Source organism: Mchenga conophoros, linkage group LG15, assembly GCF_057382185.1.
Source record: "Mchenga conophoros isolate Kocher_MC1m ecotype Shallow Benthic linkage group LG15, M_conophoros_male_GT1.1, whole genome shotgun sequence".
NCBI classification, from domain to species: Eukaryota; Metazoa; Chordata; class Actinopteri; order Cichliformes; family Cichlidae; genus Mchenga; species Mchenga conophoros.
In genome coordinates, this window is record NC_140540.1 from 32116273 (window position 1) to 32133406 (window position 17134).

Here is a 17134-nt window from a genome sequence, read left to right on the forward strand (position 1 = left end):
CTACCGCCGATTGCCCTGTGCATGGGGCTAGACAGCCAACACGTTAACGAGCTAACTGCGCTAACACACTAGTTCCCACCTATGTAATTGAGCATTGCATGGCACATCCAACATACTGTTTTACTTTAGTCCATGACTCGCTTACCTTCAGGGTCATACGTCACATGAAAACCAAAATAATTCCAAACGCCAGATCTGAATGAGAGTGGGGGAGGTCCATGTTGCAAGGAGAGCTTAACTTCTGTCTTGCTAGCTTGCCCTGCGCTCTTCCTTCTGACTATGCTGTCTGTGTTGAGCGCTCAGTGGATCTGCGCTCCACAGTGCAGCCTAGGCGGAGTAGTCGAACGCAGATTCACTGAGCGCTCAACACAGACAGCATCGTCAGAAGGAAAGTTGATAAAATAAATTACAAATGTTGTATTGTTCGATACATATGCGTACCGAACCGAAAGCACTGTATCGAACGGTTCAATATCGATACAAATATCGTTGCACCCCTACTAGATAGCTATCAACATGCAGAGTACCTGGTGTCTCCAAGTAAATGGTGAATGGACTGGTTCTTACAAAGCGCTTTTCTACTTTGAGCACTCAGAGTGCTTTATAAAACTTGCCTAAGTCATCCATTCACACTCTGTGCCCTTTTTCTGTACTTTCTCTAGGTAAGTGCTTTCTATCTACATTCACTCTCTAATAGATACATTGGAGAGCAACTTGGGGTTAGTGTCTTGTAGGGTTGCCAACCGTCCCTTAAAATACGGAATCGTCCCGTATTTAGAAAAAAAAGTACACGTCCCGTATTGAGCTAATAAGGGACGCACTTTGTCCCGTAGTACAGTGAGAATCAAAAGTAGTCTATAAATGTTAATGGAATTAACGCTTTGTTTGAAAACATAATTCCCAGCCTCTCTCCTGCTTTGTGACCAATGAGCTGACAGCACACTTATGACAATTCGAGTATGACAATTCAGATTACCGCTCATCTCATTGGTCGAGGAAAGGTCGCTTGCGGAGAAAATACCGGAAGACAACAGGTGACCACAACAAGAAGCATGGCCAACAGGGAAACAAACGCCGACACTGCGGTGCAAGTCTCGGACGACAGTACACCTAAAGCTGGGCAGACACTGTGCGATTTTTTCAGTCGCGATATTCAGCTCCTGCTCAAACTGCACGATTGACTCGCAGGGGTTAGAAGTTCATAGGTCACGATGCAGGTCTCACACTATACCGCCCGATGCTCTGATGCGACCTGAGAGCTCACCCTGTGCGTCCATAAAATGAAGGTTATAACAGAAAATCTGTCGCTCTCTCTCTCTGTCTTTCACTCACACAGACACACCACCACCACCATCAACTTTGCTAAATTGCTAATGAAAAACATTGATCAGGCAGCTGTGATTGAGCAGCAGTGTAAATCCAACTATTTTCACGGTTGTTGTGGTCGTGATCATTTTGTGATGCCACATCGAAAAGGCTCGGATGAGCTTTCCAAAGTTCTACAAGTTGTGCCTCCATCGCTTGTGTCCAGATCACACGCTGCACTGCCGAGCTGCGCCGTCTTTTTCACCGACGTTTACGTGTTTGCGCGTGAGCAGTGTGAGCGGCTGTGGTGAGATCCTCACGAGCGATTGATGATCGGGAGCTGGTCGTGAGGTGTTAATCACTTCTCGTTACCCCACGTATACTACACGACGCACGATGAAGGCCAAAATCAGTCCGATCACCAAAACGGTCGCACGACTCAAAAATCGTCTCAAAATGGGCCAAAAATCGCACAGTGTAAGCCCAGCATTAGAGCAGCAATGTTTGTTCCCCTCAGAGAAAGGGAAGAATGGGAAAAGGAAAACACCTGGCTGGAAAAAGTTAATATGGGCATGTGCAGTGAATATCAGTGCTATGTGGCCAGAAGTGTGATAATATAATTTATTTTGTGTAATAAACAACTGCAAGGATAGATGATTACAACAAATAGATGACTAATACATAAAAGTAATACATAGATGAATAATGATGATGAGTTAAGATGCGTAATCATGGGAACAAGCGGGTTTACAAACAGGAGCAGCTGATTAGCATTAGAAAAGCTGAAATAATACCTCAGCTGAAGCCAATTGTACTAAATGCACTAAATGTGCACTGTTACAAGAATGTTTTTCTTTCTATTATTTTCTATTATTTTAAGTTAAGCAGGACAAAGTTCTTTTAAAGAAAGATTTACTTATATTCTCAAAAGTTAAGCATGACAGGCTTCTGTTTAAGAAAGAGACCTGTTTTATGTGTTAATGTTGTCATTTTGAGCTAAAAATAAATGGCTAAATGATCACTTGTTTCACATGTGTTCATATCACAAAGAATAGAATATGCATCTGCTTAAATCAACTTCAAGTCAAATGGTTAAAAAAAATAATTTCACACACAAAAAAAGAGCTAGAAAATCCACCACACTGGGAAGGGTGAAGACAACTGGGTTGCCCGGCCCTGGCCACGAGGTGTCCCTTATTTATTTTTCAGGGAGTTGGCAACCCTAGTGTCTTGCCCAAGGATATTTGGTATGCAGACCAAACCACCAACCTTCTGATTAGTAGATGACTAGTCTTTCTCCTGAGCTACAGCCACTCCAAGACTGGGAGTCATAATATTACTTGATTAATTTATTAGTCTAATAATAGTCCCCTATTTAAAAAGCAGAGGTAAATTCAGAAATTTATATTCTGTGTCCCTCCTGCCTGAAAGTCTGTGCTGACCAACTGCCCCCCATCACAGGATTAAATGATTACAGGCCTGTCACTCTGACATCTGTGTTCTCCTTGCTGCTCCCCTCCCTCTACACTAATGACTGCACCTCAGGAGAATCATCTATGAAATCTCTGAAGTTCACGGATGACACCACAGTCTGATACAGAACAATGACGAGTTTGCATACAGACAGGAGGTTGACCAACTTGTCCACTGGTGCAGTAAGAATCACCTGGAGCATAACCCGCTTAAGATTGTGGAGATGCCCTCCCACTATCCCCCTCCCACTATCCTCAACAATACAGTACCTACTCTAGATCACTTTAGATTCCTGGGATCCACCTTTTCACAGGATTTCAAGTGGTGCTCACATGTAGATTCTGTCTAGAAGAAAGTCCAGCAGAGGTTGTGCCTCCTGTGACTTGGATCTAAGGCAAACTTACACCCGCAGCCAGCCATGGTAGCCTCGATCCACGATGAGGACCCAGCCTCTGAAGCCCAGGCTCAAAGCCAAGCCTAAAGTACAAGCCTGCTCCCTGCTAGCTCCTGCCAAACCCTCGATTGTTGTCCAAGGGGAGAGGAGATGGGGAAGAAAATTATCCTGGACTTCTTGGTAAGTAGCCAGACATCACAAAAGAGCTCAAGATGTCCAGAAACACCAATCAGAGCAACTCAAAAGAGACTTTGAACACTTATTCTGCTCACTAAATAGACCTGTGGGTCACATTTCCGTGTCTGGTCCCATCCCTCCCCTTCTGCCCACAGTGTCTCCTTCATCATCAATTTCATTCTATTGGGAACACAGTCAACTAATCAGATCCAAATGAACTTGGAACAAAACTTCTTTCCACAAACATTTCCTATGCCATTTTCCATTCTGCTACTCTCATTGCAGCAGGTGAAATCAGTTCAGCTACTACTGACATCACCTGGGTCCTTGACCTAATTGATCCCCACTATCATTATAAAGTCATGAAGATAAAAATATAAAGATAAAATATAAAGTTTTCAACGTGTACACTACCATTATTGTCATCATGTGATGAAATTATTGATCACATTGCTCCTGTTAAAACTATTAATGTACGCCGTCCACCAAAAGCACTCTGGAGAAACAGCAATATGGTAAAGGTGGCAAAAAGACACTACAAAAATAAACTACAAATTCATTTTGAAATGTATAAACATGTACATTTACTGGTCCAAAAATGCAATCATCCAGACATCTCCCAACTGATCAACAATAACCAGTCTAATTCAACTTTTTTTGTTTTTATCCATTCACAAAGTATTTAATCTCTCCAAAACCATAAAATTTGAATTTCAGTCTGAGCAACTAAGTGTAATGAATGAGCATCTTTCAAAAAGAGCAAAGTTTCTAATATTGGATGTAATATCTTAGCTTAAGTAGTCTACTAGAAATCGATCTAGCACATAACCTCACATAATGATCAAATTACAATGTCCATATTCTCACCTGTAATTTCAAAATATCTGGAAGACGTTATTTATCAGTTAAAGTCTTGTAACCCTGATCCCCACCAAACTATTTAAACTGTATCTCTTTGTTTTAGAAATCACTAATAAATCACTGATATATATATACACCAGTCAGGGTTCAAAACCAACCATAGCACAGAAACAGCTCTTACTAAAGTCATCCAACAGTGAGCCACAGAGAGTTTGAGTTTCAGTGCTTGACCTCACTGCTGATTTTAACACTGTTGACCATGACATTCTAATACAAAGGCTTTGTGACACAGTTGGTTCAACAGGTTAGATTCTTGACCGGCTGTCATTGTATCTAAGGGGTAGAAGTTTGAATGTTTCAATTAGCAGTTTTAGATCTGCACAAATAAAAATGTAATCGGGGTTCCTCAAGGGTCAATCCTTGGTCTATTACTGTACAGGGAGTGCAGAATTATTAGGCAAGTTGTATTTTTGAGGAATAATTTTATTATTGAACAACAACCATGTTCTGTCACGGTTCTGGGTCCGTTGGACCCAGTATTTTGAGTTTATTGTGTTTTGATTTAAGTTTGCATCAGGGATTGTGTTCTTGTTCTCTTGTCGTGTTATGGTAATGTTTATGTCTATTATTAGAGTTCCATGTTTCTGTTTATCTGGGTTTAAGATGTGGGTTTAGTTTCATATGTCATTTCAAGTCTGTCTCTGTCTAGTCTGTGTCTTAGTAAAGTGTGTTTTGTTTCCTGTTTTATTGTGAAGGTCTGCGTCTCATGTGAGTGTGTTCAGTTTTACCTTTGTCTCGTCTTGTTGATTATTCCCAGCTGTGTCCACCACCTGTGTGTAATTCCCCTGTGGTTCTCTGTGTATTTAAGTCATGTCTTCCGTCATTGTTGTTGCTGGTCCGTCTGTGTTTCCACCCTGCGTCATCTGTGTGTTTCCCTGCCGTCACCATCTTGTACCGTCGTCCACCTTGCTTCATGTTTGAGTTCCGGTTTGTATTCAGTAGTTTAGTTGTCTCCAGTCTAGTTTAGTTCGTGCTCCATTTGCTGTTTGTCTATATTTATTTCGTGTCCAATAAACCACCTTCACTCCTCCACTACTGCCTGCAATTGGATCCTCATTTATTATTTTTATACGGCTCATCTCACTCGCCGTGACATGTTCTCAATGAACCCAAAAAACTCATTAATATCAAAGCTGAATGTTTTTGGAAGTACTTTTTAGTTTGTTTTTAGTTTTAGCTATTTTAGGGGGATATCTGTGTGTGCAGGTGACTATTACTGTGCATAATTATTAGGCAACTTAACAAAAAACAAATATATACCCATTTCAATTATTTATTTTTACCAGTGAAACCAATATAACATCTCCACATTCACAAATATACGTTTCTGACATTCAAAAACAAAACAAAAACAAATCAGTGACCAATATAGCCACCTTTCTTTGCAAGGACACTCAAAAGCCTGCCATCCATGGATTCTGTCAGTGTTTTGATCTGTTCACCATCAACATTGCGTGCAGCAGCAACCACAGCCTCCCAGACACTGTTCAGAGAGGTGTACTGTTTTCCCTCCTTGTAAATCTCACATTTGATGATGGACCACAGGTTCTCAATGGGGTTCAGATCAGGTGAACAAGGTGGCCATGTCATTAGTTTTTCTTCTTTTATACCCTTTCTTGCCAGCCACGCTGTGGAGTACTTGGACGCGTGTGATGGAGCATTGTCCTGCATGAAAATCATGTTTTTCTTGAAGGATGCAGACTTCTTCCTGTACCACTGCTTGAAGAAGGTGTCTTCCAGAAACTGGCAGTAGGACTGGGAGTTGAGCTTGACTCCATCCTCAACCCAAAAAGGCCCCACAAGCTCATCTTTGATGATACCAGCCCAAACCAGTACTCCACCTCCACCTTGCTGGCGTCTGAGTCGGACTGGAGCTCTCTGCCCTTTACCAATCCAGCCACGGGCCCATCCATCTGGCCCATCAAGACTCACTCTCATTTCATCAGTCCATAAAACCTTAGAAAATCAGTCTTGAGATATTTCTTGGCCCAGTCTTGACGTTTCAGCTTGTGTGTCTTGTTCAGTGGTGGTCGTCTTTCAGCCTTTCTTACCTTGGCCATGTCTCTGAGTATTGCACACCTTGTGCTTTTGGGCACTCCAGTGATGTTGCAGCTCTGAAATATGGCCAAACTGGTGGCAAGTGGCATCTTGGCAGCTGCACGCTTGACTTTTCTCAGTTCATGGGCAGTTATTTTGCGCCTTGGTTTTTCCACACGCTTCTTGCGACCCTGTTGACTATTTTGAATGAAACGCTTGATTGTTCGATGATCACGCTTCAGAAGCTTTGCAATTTTGAGACTGCTGCATCCCTCTGCAAGATATCTCACTATTTTTGACTTTTCTGAGCCTGTCAAGTCCTTATTTTGACCCATTTTGCCAAAGGAAAGGACGTTGCCTAATAATTATGCACACCTGATATAGGGTGTTGATGTCATTAGACCCCACCCCTTCTCATTACAGAGATGCACATCACCTAATATGCTTAATTGGTAGTAGGCTTTCAAGCCTATACAGCTTGGAGTAAGACAACATGAATGAAGAGGATGATGTGGACAAAATACTCATTTGCCTAATAATTCTGCACTCCCTGTATAACATCAACATGCTCCCACATACTGTCATAAAGAATCATAATATAACTTAGCATACTTGTGCAGATGGTACACAGGCATACTTATCTCTTTCCTCGGATTATATCATAAACTGTATTGATAACATTAACTGCTGGATCTCTCAAAACATTTTAGAAATGAACAGAGGCAAGACAGAAATACTTGTTATTGGTCCAAAAAGTCAGAAACAGCAAATCTGTTCATACTTATCAACCACTTTGATTTGTGTGTGTAAGATAGGTTGAGAAACAGTGTAGACACTCGTTTGTATATGCATACATGATAAGACAGGCAAAATTCTCCAAACATTGCTGAAAACATTCCTTTTTTGTATCATAATCTTCCATAAATTCTAGTTCTTTAAAGGAGATTGAATGGCTTTCTTCTGATCACATCTTCAGCAGTTCTAGTATTTATTTTGTTAAGTCCAGTAGTGGCTCACCATGCTGTCTCCAAGCCTGCTCGCCTGTGTCTGTGAGGTACAAGTCTGGATTTCATATGATTTTAGCATGCCTCTTGGTGTTTTTTGTGTGTGGCTATTTTTCAGTTCCCATGAATGTTATTCAGCTTCAGTGTTTAGGTCATTTTTAGAAATGTGGAGAGAAGAAAATCTAAAGACGAATACTTTAGTGGATAAAAGACGTATTCATCATCTGTGATCAAATGGGAGTCACTTTGGTCAGTAGTCCCACTCTTCTCATTTTTTTCCACTGTCTAAAACTTTCAGGGACAGTTTAATGGCTGACAAGCTACAGCTTGGGTGAAGCCAATTTGGATCTGTCTTGTAAGTTATCAATGACATAAAATAATGTACAATGAGAAACAGATTCAAATAACCAAAAAAAATGAGAATTGAAGAATAGCACTAACCAAAGAAACCATATGCTCATGGTGACTGTGACATTGGTGTAGGGTGGTGAGCTATTGTGTCACCAACACTCCCAATGCCACTGCTGTGCTAAACCTGGTGCTTTATGGGGGGAGGGATGAGGTCCACTCAGATCATAGTCACCCCTATAATGCATGATATATTGAATCTTTATATTTCAGACTACAAAATGTCTTTATCTACATTTCTCAATACACTGACATACTGCCATAAAGAAATGGAGGAAACTGGCAGACAGCCAGAGAAAGATAAGACCGTAAGAAATGTTTTGTATTTGGCAATTCTGCAATATTCCTGAGCTCAGCTTCATCATTATTACAGTATCTGACATTTTGCATCTAATATAGAAGTCAAACGTGGATATGGTGATGAATGGTCTTAAACTGTATAAATTGATTAGAGGATGAAAGTGCAGGCCTGCCTTATGGTTTACCTGCTGGACTCCACAAGGATAATACATCACAAACCATTTGCAAAACATAAGCTTTGCTTTTCACAGTTTAGGTATAGCCTTTAGGGAAATATTATGTGGTATTTACAGATGCAACAACATAGACTTCTCATGCCTAATTTTCTGCTCTTTTCTTGAAGAAAAATTGAGGTAATTTCTGGGAAAGGTGCCCTGTTTCCTAAAAAAGTGAGTACTTCATCAAAGTTTATTCATGACCTTAGCACTAGGAAAAGATCACTCCATTCTCATTATGTTCATTTGTATTATGTAGAAAGTGATTTTGCTGATCAGACCACATTGGAAATACTTTTCAGATAAGAAAAATGCATCCTCACCATCTGAACCATACAACTCTAAGAGCAAATCTATATAGAGAAATCAGACTTGTCACGGTATCATAGTATAGCACAACATCATGTCGTGCACATAGTAAAATATAAAAAAAGAACAAATCAAAACAATATGAAACTCAAATGTGCTTGAGACTCAAGCACATTTGAGTTTTGCAGCTGGACAATGATTTTGGCACGGTCAGCTATACACCTTCCTTGGTCTCTTGTGTTCTGGGGGCCTCTGGATGTCTGGAGTTTTGATCTCCTCCATACCTGCTTCATGCCCTGGAGGACGGGGCTGTGGCCCCCCCACACCCTCTAGCAGATCATTACATGAAGGAACCTTTAAAAAAAAAAAAAAAAACAAGCGCGTCCTTGCTCACAGGTGTACACACGGGTGATCACACCCACAAACTACATCCTTTTTGGCTCCTACCTCAAAGCACACTGTGTTCTGTTGATCTTATGTGCTGCACAATAATGTTTAATATTTAGTATTTACTGTCATATTCCCATATATCATTGTGATGTTGTTTATTCTATAATTCTTGTTCTCTTCTGCTTGTTTTCTTTTTTCTTTCTCAACAGGTGATCCAGGGGCCTGTTCTTCGTACGTCGCTTACTACATCCAAGATCAAATGACACATCCAAGACCAAACTATCGCGCTAACCGTGAGCTCGCTAATCCGGTTCCCCGAACACACCTGCTGTTGACGATTAGTACAGCTGGACGCAGTAATGTGACATCACTGGGTGTCGTAAAAGGGGCTACGCATCGATAGTAGAAACATTGATCGGCAACCCGCTGATTGGTCGGCGAAAATGTCGAAGGGGCGTGCACGGTATTTTCCGGCAGCAGAGCAAGAACTCTTGATTGAGGGATTTCAGGAGTTTCAGAGTTTAATTAAAACGCAAGAGAACACTGCAAAGGCTGCAAAAGCAAGGAGAGAGGGGCTGGCAGAAAGTTGCTGACAAATCAAACTCGTAGGTAATTTAATAATAATAATAATAATGGATTGGGTTTATATAGCGCTTTCCAAGGCACCCAAAGCGCTGTACGATACCACTATTCATTCACTCCCACATTCACACACTGGTGGAGGCAGCTACGGTTGTAGCCAGGCTGCCATATCGCGCCATCGGCCCCTCTGGCCAACACCAGTAGGCGGTAGGGTAGATCTATCATATGACACTATATTGTCCAATATCATATGGCATTATATTATATTATAATATGTTATATTATATCCCCTTTCACATTAGAGCCACAACAGGACCCACAAGAACATGGGAACAAGTAAAAGTGGAATACAGGAGTATTCTACAGAATGGTAATATTTATCTCTTAGATTGCTTTTCGTCTCTTGGCAAGGTAATACTGGCCTGTAATACTCTGTTAGTTTGTTCATAACAGCAACCAAGAAAAGGGCAGAGGAAAAAAAGACAGGTGGTGGTCCTGCACCCCCTCGTCAACAAGTTGGTTAAGTAAATAATACCCTCACGGGAATATCGATATCTCTCAATGAGCACACTGTCGCGCTGAGCTAAAGGATCCTGTCTATCCCGCAATATACGCTGAATTCTGAGGACTCTCCTTATCAATCTTGCACCTTCCGCAATGGGTTGGTCGCGTATACGGACAGGACATGGCTGCGACAGGCTTCCCAAATCCACCTTCGCTTTTATAGCCGTGGTCTCCCATCTTGATTACACGAAGTAATTTACAATTACTACTCTGAAATATGAATTACATCTGTAATAATCACATACATGTAATAGAATGTTAATAGTACATTTCCCTTTTTTAGGAAAAGACCTGTATGTATCTGTGTGAAATCAATAAAAGGATCAAGTGCTGCATTATCTTTAGTTACATTGATGTTATTTATTTATGGTGAAACAGTGGTGGAATATCGCTGTTGCTTTCGTATAAATGAAGCGGACATACCTGCGTGGCCGCGATCTAATCCTGTTTACATAAAGTAAACCTGCTCCCGAGCAGGTTTACGCTTACGGCTCTGTTGCTATGACAGCAAGTCCCGGATGAGCTTCGGGGAACCGAACGATCCAGGATCACGCAAAATCGTCAACAATCTAATCCAGCTAACTTACTTAGCGAGGTACGAAGAACAGGCCCCAGGTGATCGATAGATGCATTTTTTTTTCCTGCCCATTCTGTTGGTTTTTGTTTTTTGCCCTTCTCCCCCGTCCCTCTTCTCAGCTGTTTCTCTTTCCCTCTTTCTTTCTCCCCTTCTTTCCTCCAGTCAAGTCTGTCCCGTATTCAGCAAGTGAAAATAAAATAAACAATAAAAGGTGAATCAAATGGACCATTACGGCAAGGCTGGGATGGTCAATTTGGTAAAGTAAATCTGTTGGGCATCTTTCTTTGCCTTTAGACAATAATTCTGATGGCAAAAGTGCCAAACGGGACAGGCAAAAAAAAAAAAAAAAAAAAAAAAAAGCTATACACCTTACAGGGTAATTACCTTTTTTTTGTCACATGGCCAGGATGCTTTGGTTAACTTTTTTCCCTTAATAAATTAAATCATTATTTAAAAATGCATTTTGCATTTACTTGGGTTACCGTTGCCTAATATTAAATATTAAAATAATATATTGTTTGATGATCTGTGTGACAAATATGCGATAAACTAAGAAATCAGGAATACTTTTTAATGGCAGTATAAGTGATACTGAATAAAGAGCTACTCAAGTACTCAGTATCAGATGTCAAAAAATAGTCTGACAAGCAAACATACTGTCTCATTTGAATCTTCTTTCTGGTTTTGTATTACTTGAACACTAAAGTGGCCCTCCAATGAGATGACAGTGTTTGCAGTGGCCCACAGCTCATTTAAGTTTGAGAACCCTGATTTAAAGGGTAAACAGTTTCATCAAAAAGTACATTTCTCTGAAACTTTGAGGAGTATCTCTCTGAAACTGCTCCTGATCAACAAATTGGGATAAACATTTATTTTGGAGGTGACTAACCAGCCTGAGTAACAGCTTGAAGACCACCTGAGCAGCAACTGCTTTTATTATTGTAGGGTCTACCTTACTATATAAAGCACCTTGAGGTGACTGTTGTTGTGATTTGGCGCTGTATAAATAAATTTAATTGAAATTAAGAAAAACTGAGTGAATAATGAGCATTGGAGACACATCATCAAATACAGTCTTGCAAAAAGAAGTTATCAGTTACCACATAAGCTATGAAATTATTTCTAATAAATAGAAAATTGCTATATTTTATTGTCTGGACAACCAATACTATACAGATCATATGGTAAAAAGTACCTGTATTTTGAGATTTTCCAATTATTTTATTTATTTATTCTTATTTTTACGTGGAATTAGATTAGATTAGATTAGACTGATAATCAGATAGGTGTGGTAAGACTTACCTTTTACTAACTAAACCCATGGCTTGAGTATAATGCCTTTTCGACTATGCTCATAGCTGGACTGGCCATCGGGCATACCGGGCATTTGCCCGGTGGGCCGATGGTGATTTTTCGTTTTTATGGGCAGATGATTGTTTTTTATTAACAGTATAAACAATGAAAGGTGGTGGATTGGCCAGATGCTGGCCCATGTGTAAAAATAACTCAGTTGTTTGGTGGTGGCTTTGGCAGAGCTGCCACAAGGTGGATGAGGGAAAGGGGAGGCAGGAGGATCAGAGACCCGAGGCAGCCACCGGTCCGAGTGTCAGGTGAACTGAACTTCAGGTAAGAAGTTATGACCTGCAGTCTATCTGGGTCAGATATAAACCAAGTTTAGGTGCAGTTTATTTTCGTTGTGCTGACTTTTTACCGTCAGTTACAATAACTCGTACTGCGTACTAGCTAGCATGACGGAGTTTCTATACAGCTGTTCGGTTGTTATGATGTTACTGATAGTGAACTTTATTTTATTCATAAGGTTAGTTAGTAGAGATGCCAACCATCCCCTAAAAAATGGAATCGTATTGAGGTGAAAAGGAGCACAGTTTGTCCCGTACTTCAGCTAGAATGGAAAAAAAGACACAAAGGTGGATTTATTCTGTGTCTTTACACTGTCAGCTGCCTCTTCTTCTCTCATTCAATCATGAAACTGATCAATGATCAGCTAATCGGCTTTTCTCGTTTTTTTATTGCCCACTTTGCACCAGAAAGAGGAAACCAGTGAATGTCACGCTAAACAACAGCAGCACGTTTAAGCTTGATCAGCTGTTGTTAGAATTTATTTATTATTAATTTCTAGTATCAGCTGGTGTTTGCTGGAGCCACAGCTGTAAAGCTGCTGGTCATGATGCCGGTTTGGATATGTGGTGAGAGGGAAACATGAAGATGAAACCAGGAGATGCCCTTACTGAATCATCAAAGCTGAACAGGTGATGGAGAAACAGGTTTACATTTTAAGTGACATGAATGAGTTGAAGGGAAGTTATGAACTGTTTCTGAGAGACAAATAACACCAGGATCCTTTTCTATGTAGCTGACAGCTGGTAACTGTGCAGGGGCGGGTCTAGCAAAGTTTTGCCAGGGGGCCAGGTAGGGCATTAACAGGGAAAGGGGGGCACAAAGAAATACTTTTCTTTCTTATTCTCATTTAAAATGTCTAGCTTTTATTAAATAATTATCTGAATCTTACAACCAAAATTTTTATCTGATGTAAAATGTATAGAAATCATTCATATACCAACAAGACAGTGTACATCACTGTCACAACAGTGTTTGTTTTCATTCAAAGGCTTTATGTTTTTTTCCTATAATACCTGGTGGGCCAGTCTCTAGTCAAAATGCCCGGGCCGATTTTTTGTCCCAGTCCAGCCCTGACTATGCTGCTTGTCAGGGTTCCTGGGTCGTTGACCCAGTGATTTCAGTTTGTTCATGTTCAGTTTAGTTCGCCACATTAATGTTTCACTTCCTGTTTTTTCCCCGTGTCAGCTTGTCTCTCGTGTCATGTTTCCAGTCATTGTCATCATTCAACCTGAGTATTTAAGTTCCTCGGTTTCACCAGTTCTTGGTCGTGTCATTGATGTTAATGTCGTCTCTCCGTCTGTATGTTCAGTTAGTCAGCCATTCATCCAGTCTTTCAGCCAGCCACTCCATCGTTCCTGCTTTGTTCATTCACCCGCTCCAATAAATCCTCTTCATTTCTGCACCGTGAGTCCTGCGTTTGGGTCATCTCTTCCACGCCTCCACACACAACCTCTGACAGAATGACACGACCCGTGCCAAGAAGACACGCTTTTGACCCAGCGGACTCGGACCTTTTCGAGCGGCAGGATGCAGCGCTCTCCATTTGGGTGGAGAAGCTCAGGTGGAAACAGCGGCTCTTCTCAGAGAGGGAGCACGTCTTTGAGGGGACCCGTCTGGCTCTGGGCGGGCCTCGGAGACGCCGCGGTCCTCCACTTGCTGCCTCACCTGCATCGGAGCATTCGCCGCAGAGAGTGGGCGTCACAGGCCAAGCTTCGGCCACTCGCTCTCCCGCTGCTCCGCTCCTCGCTCGCCCGCCAGCCGTTTTACTCACCGGACCTTCAACCTCGCCATGGCCCAGCGGCTCCGCCTCCCACCTCGGCTCAATGGAGGCTCCCGTGCCAGAGGCTCGGCTGTGTACCCCGCCCGCTGTCTCTTCCCGGAGAAAGCGGCGCACACGCCACCATAACATGGACTATTTTCAGGTGGTGAGTTCCAGTGACTGTCTTCCACCCTCCACATTCGACTCTTCACTTAAAACAAATAACAAACTTATCTCTGATCCGTGGGGTGTTTCCCTCCTGGAGGAGGATGTGGACTGGGAAGAACTTTTCAGCTCTGCTCCCTCTGAGCTGGGATTTATTAAGGACAATATCCGCACTTCAACACCCTCGAAGACCGTTCAATTAAAGACTGTAAATAGTGGTGGCAGGAGGACCAGAATAATCCCAGAGAAACCTTCCAGTATCACACACCCAGTCACCATTTCCACACCCATCACTCAGCCTTTTCCTACCAGCGCAGCGGCCCAGATTCGGCCTTCCTCTTCAGCCGTTTCACCTCCTCAGATGACTAGGGCCCAGCCTACACCCACACCAGTGCCAGCTCCCAGGAGGAGGGCAGCTGCGACCCAGTCTACCTCCACATCCGCTCCTGTTTCTCGGGTGGGGGTGACTGACAGCCACCTTCCGTGCCTGTCCCAGCGCCCAGGCTGAGGGCAGCCAGAACCCAGCCTGACCTCCCTAGAGGCTTGGGAGCTAACCGGTCCATCTGCTACTTCACCCCTTCATCTACCTCCTGATCCAGTTTTTCACGCCCTCGCACTATCACTGGTAAAGCTAGCTGAGGTGTCCCCTGCTCAGGCACCAGCTTTATTAGCCCAGGCTGCAGTTTTGTCCCCTTCACTAGCTCAGTCTTTAGCTCAGCCATTAGCCTCACCGACCTCTGCTTATCCATTAGTCTCCTCAGTCCAGTCAGTTCACTCACCTGCTGTTCAGCTTACAGCACCGTCAGCTCACACGCCTGCTGTTCAGCTTCCAGCCCCGTCACTTCAGTCACCTGTAGTTCAGTCTCCTACTGTCCTCCAGTCTCCTGTAGCTCAGTCCCCTGTCCAGTCAGTCCAGCCTGCTCCTGTCCAGCCTGCTCCTGTCCAGCCTGCTCCTGTCCAGCCTGCTCCTGTCCAGCCTGCTCCTTTCCAGCCTGCTCCTGTCCCCCAGTCGCCGTCCTCCAGCCTGCCCATAGTCCAGTCTGTCGTCCAGTGCCCTGTAGTCCAGTCGCCCGTTGCCAAATCTCCTGTTCAGTTCCCGGACCTGCAGCCACAGCATCCAGGGCCGGCTGCGAGCTCTCCCGCTCCTCAGCCAGGGGTTTCCGCACCCGCTGGCCCGGCCGCTCCTCAGCCAGGGGTTTCTGCTTCCACTGGCCCGGCCGCTCCTCAGCCAGGGGTTTCCGCGCCTACTGGCCCTGCCTCTCTCCAGCCAGAGGCTTCCGCGCCTACTGGCCCTACAGCTGTGGCTCCGTCACCCCCGGCTCCCCTGCCGTCGCCTGGTCGAGCATCAGACTCAGCCTCTGCCTCGCCTGGTCCAGCATCAGACTCAGCCTCAGCTTCGCCTGGTCCAGCCGCAGCCTCAGCCTCAGTTCGCCTGGTCCAGCCTCAGCCTCTGCTTCGCCTGGTCCAGCCTCAGCTTCTGCTTCGCCTGGTCCAGCCTCCGCTTCAGCTTCTGCTTCGCCTGGTCTGGCCTCAGACTCAGCTTCGGCTTCTGCTTCGCCTGGTTCGGCCTCAGACTCAGCTTCGGCTTCTGCTTCGCCTGGTCCGGCCTCAGACTCAGCTTCGGCTTCTGCTTCGCCTGGTCCGGCCTCAGACTCAGCTTCGGCTTCTGCTTCGCCTCGTCCTACAGCTGCTCCTCAGTCTCCGCAGGTTCCCGCGCCGCCTCCTGCAGCTGCTCCTCAGCCGCCTTCTCCTCGTCGCCGGCGTGGTTGACCACCGGACCGGCTGAGCGGCCGCCGCCGTCTTCCTCGTGGCTGCCCACCGGATCGGCTCAGCGTCCGCCGCCGTCTTCCTCACGGCTGCCCACCGGATCGACTTCAGCGTCACTGCCGGCCACTTGGCCGCCCACCTGAACTGTTTGGGCTCAGCCACTGGCCGCCTGGCCGCCCACCTGAACTGTCTCTGTTTGAACTCAGTCCCTCCGTCCTGGGCCCCCTCCGCCCGCCCTGGTCTGGTCTGGTTTTCCTTTCTTTCGGCCATCAGGTGCCGGCCTTTGTCAGGGTTCCTGGGTCGTTGACCCAGTGATTTCAGTTTGTTCATGTTCAGTTTAGTTCGCCACATTAATGTTTCACTTCCTGTTTTTTCCCCGTGTCAGCTTGTCTCTCGTGTCATTAGTCAGATTATGTTCAGCCCTGTACTCACCTGTTTCCAATCATTGTCATCATTCAACCTGTGTATTTAAGTTCCTCGGTTTCACCAGTTCTTGGTCGTGTCATTGATGTTAATGTCGTCTCTCCGTCTGTATGTTCAGTTAGTCAGCCATTCATCCAGTCTTTCAGCCAGCCAGCCACTTCATCGTTCCTGCTTTGTTCATTCACCCGCTCCAATAAATCCTCTTCATTTCTGCACTGTGAGTCCTGCATTTGGGTCATCTCTTCCACGCCTCCACACACAACCTCTGGCACTGCTATTACAAATAAGAACAACATACAGCAAGTTTCTTGTTTAAGGACCAGGTATACTTTTAAAATGTCTTCATTAATTTATCTTAAACTATTTCAGTTGCAGGGAAACTTTTTTTCTCTTTTTGAATTTGGTAAAGAATTGATTGGTGAATACATGTAAGTCATGATAATGATCATGTAAATAAAGTCTATGTGTATCCATCTACAGTAACACAATTGTTTCCCATGAGTAAATTTCACAAGTTGTTGACAAGTTGATGACATTTGTTTCTCTCAAGTCAAATGTTAATGTGTTTCTACTGCAACTCTGAGCTTCTTACCTTAAAGAAAACTAAGTTTGTACCCAACTTTTCTACTGAAAAAAAATGAAAAAGAAAAACACCCAAAGAAATCCTGATCCTGATTAAGTGTTGCATTTGGAGTCAGATTAATCAAATGTCTGCATTGAGAG